At 45.0% G+C, this 3,422-nt stretch overlaps 1 non-coding gene across 1 annotated transcript; it reads left to right on the forward strand.

Moving 5' to 3' along the window:
- Positions 1–3,014: 3,014 nt before the first annotated feature.
- Positions 3,015–3,087, forward strand: TRNAM-CAU (transfer RNA methionine (anticodon CAU)). Its single transcript has one exon. It is a non-coding gene; the product is annotated as a tRNA-Met (tRNA).
- The last annotated feature ends 335 nt before the right edge of the window (positions 3,088–3,422 follow it).

A 3,422-nucleotide genomic window follows, 5' to 3' on the forward strand; every position in this document is an offset into this window, starting at 1 on the left:
AGTCTTTGCTTGCAGGATTATGACTTTAGTATCGATCTCAACCAGAAAAATAATATAATCCTGCTGACTTCATGTCCAAGCAACCCACGGCCAGACCAGGCACAAGTTCTTCCATGGCTGAGGAATATGTCAACTTTCTCACTTAGATGCTAACATCAGGTCATGTATCCAATTGTGTCATCATTGAACATACTCAACATGATGGCATGCTGTGCAATGTGAAATAACTCACAGTGATGGAGCCCTATGCCTCTGGAGGATCATCAAGGCAGCAAAGTATCAGGGCCCAGCCTATGTGCCTTCAAGCAAGTAAAAGATGAACTATCCGTCTCTGCTGAGGGACTTGTCATGATAGACTCACCTGTGGTAATATGCTTTGAACTTCGACAGCAAATTGTTGACCTAGCCCACGAAGGTCATGGGGGGGGAGGTAGTTTCAACGAAGCATCAACTTAAACATACCATTTGTTTTCCTGGGTTTGATCCCCTTGTTGTGCGCACTGTGCGTCCAGTTAGCGTGGTGAAAGCACCATGAAGCTGGAGAAACCTGAGTCATTGCAAATGTCTGACCTTCCTGATCATATGTGGAGTGAAGTGGCTATTGAGTTCTTTGGGCTTCTCAAGGACGGGAAGTACCTTCTTTTGCTGATGGATGAACTCACGATTCCCCATCATACAGGTGACTTTGTCTACATCAGTGGCTGCAGTAATCCCTAAACTGGAAAATATCTTTTCTGCTTCCAGGATTCTGAAAGTCCTCAAGTCGGACAATGGGCCTACACTCAGTGGCTAGAATGTGCCCGATTCATGCGCTACATGGGCGTTCACCACAGTAAAATAACACCTCTGTGGTCTCAGGCCAATGGCATGGTCAAGAGGTTCATGGGCAGTCTCAAGAAAGTAATTCAGCAAAATGAGCAGAGGTTCATGTCCCTAAATCATGGTCTGTACAACATGCTGAGAGACTATAGAATCTCACTGCACACTACTTCTGGAAAATTCCCAGCAGAGCTGATGCTGGGAAGGGAATTGAGGATGAGCTTACCTCATCTACCGACGAAACAGGAGCAGCTGCATCGAGAAGTGGTGGCAAATGGTCACATTCGGAAAGAAGGCATGAAAGCATATGCTGATCAGAAAAGACATGCCACATGGTCGGTGATACATGGCAGTGATCTACTGCTAGTTTGTCGGAGACAAGAACGAAAGTTGGATGTGTTGTTGCACCTGTGCCTCTGACAGTGACACGCGTCAAAGGATCCATAGTGACAGCGAGAACCCCTGACAGCGGAATCACACAAAATGTGTCCCACTTCAAGAAATATCTCGATGGAGGAGAACAAGTGCATGAATCGCCTGGTGAAGTCATAACTTTTGGCACAGGAGAAGAGAAGAGTGTAGGGCTGAACATACATTCTCGACCTGTCTGGTCCATCAAAAGACCTAACTAATTGAGATTTGATTGGGAAGGAGTGATGCATTCAGAAGACCCTTTATTTCACCCGGAGAAGGTGTTGTGTCCTGGCACTGTTAGAGTTAACGTGACGAGTAGGAACTGCCTACAGCGCAAGCTTCACGGCGAGCCAAACAATAGGTCAAGAGGTGCTTGATGCCCATTAGGGAGAGAAGGAACGTGCGGCTCCAGTTCGCGAGCAGCGTAGAATAAAGAAGGTCCTCTGCACTCCAGCACTGTGTTGTTTCTTTCACCCACCCTGTTCAGGGCCTACACGAAACCCCACACAACAGGACCCACCCCATTGTTCCAGTACAGACACGGCTGCTCTGGAACTCACCTTTTGGTCCAGTAGAGATCCAGCAATCCTTGTCCCACATCGTCTTCATTTCTGGCACCCATTTCTTGTTCCACTAAACGCCAGCTTCCCTGAGACCCACCGCTTGTTACAGTCCAGCAGAGAGCAGAACCACCTTCCTGTGTAGCTGCCCACTAGTCCAGTGGTAGACTGGGGGAAGGGCAAACACTTGTGTGGGGGCATCCAACTTCTTTAAACATTCTAATGAGGCTCTTCTGGTGCAGCTTCAGTTTTACAAACTGTTAACTAGCTTCTTCAAGTATGAAATCACACACTTAAGAACTGCTATAACACTGAGCTGTCTCCTGTCCCCATACTTCCCAACCCTCTCAATTTAGGCGGGAGACTCACGATTTTTCAATTAAAAATATTGGCATTTTTTATTTTCTCCAGCCAAAAATAATTAAATCTGCAATGCAATTCTATAGCAAAATTACTTTCAACTGCTTTCTGTGGCATAATCTCCCTCCTATGCCTGTCCCCTGCCCACCAACCCTTCCAATCACTCCCCCGACATACAAGTACTAACACCCCATCATGGTTTCAATTGCCAACAAATGTATGCATACGAATACAGGGGTTAACAATGACACACTGTATTATTAGCTTTTGCAGGAACTTTGTTAACTGTATAGCCCTGTCCTGCCCTGCCAGTGCTCCGTAGGTCAGCCAGGTCAAGACAACATAACCAAACATTTCGGCGTGGGAGGGTCATTTGGGGGAATTTGCAGGGGGGCCAATGCCCAATGGTCTTCGTGCCACTGATTTTAGGAGATCCAGACCACATGAACATTATTCAAATTGTATGAATTGCTGACAACTGATCTTTGCGCCCTCTAGCGGTGATACGGGAAGGGGCATTAGCATAACTAACTGTCTTGCACATCTTGCTGTGATCGACTTTTTGTTAAGCGGAATTCAACTCTCAATAGAAATGTGTATTGGTTATTTAAGTACAGCGACTTTTCTGCTTTTAGATTGTGTTTTAAATCGTGTTCCATATTGCTATGACAAGCCTAGCTTCCATATCATGAAGCAAATGCAGAACAACATAAAAACGTAAAACTTGTTATTTCCCCCGAGCTGAGTTTGACTATAATAACGGAATTGAAATCAATAAAACTAAAATAAATATAGCTCCAACAATAATTAACACACAAAACAAAAACCTTGAACACCAAGTGATAGATCGAACACTATCGAGCCTTCTTAGCGCAGTAGGCAGCGCGTCAGTCTCATAATCTGAAGGTCGTGAGTTCGAGCCTCACAGTGGGCAAAGGTTTTTACTGTGTTTGAGAATTATAACATTTGTCTTTTTTTACCCCCAACTATACTTTTAAACATTGAACTCCTTCGGTTGTGTGTTACCATTATATCACTGTTATAACACTGCACCTTTCCACTCCTATTCTCCCATTGCTATGTCACATTCATTGCTGTAACGCCCTAGCTTTTGATACAGGGGACTGATTACCAGACATTCTGATTCAAATTGGAGAGAGTATGGATGCTTGTAACTGTCCATAAAGAAAGCATGTGTTTCAGCAGTGGCGGAAATGGAAACAAATGTAAAGGGGATCCCACAAGGGCCACCATGGGGGCGTAGTTTGG

This window comes from Ambystoma mexicanum (genome assembly GCF_040938575.1).
Source record: "Ambystoma mexicanum isolate Mex_15411 chromosome 12 unlocalized genomic scaffold, UKY_AmexF1_1 Mex_chr12_unloc.2, whole genome shotgun sequence".
In the NCBI taxonomy this organism is placed as follows: domain Eukaryota; kingdom Metazoa; phylum Chordata; class Amphibia; order Caudata; family Ambystomatidae; genus Ambystoma; species Ambystoma mexicanum.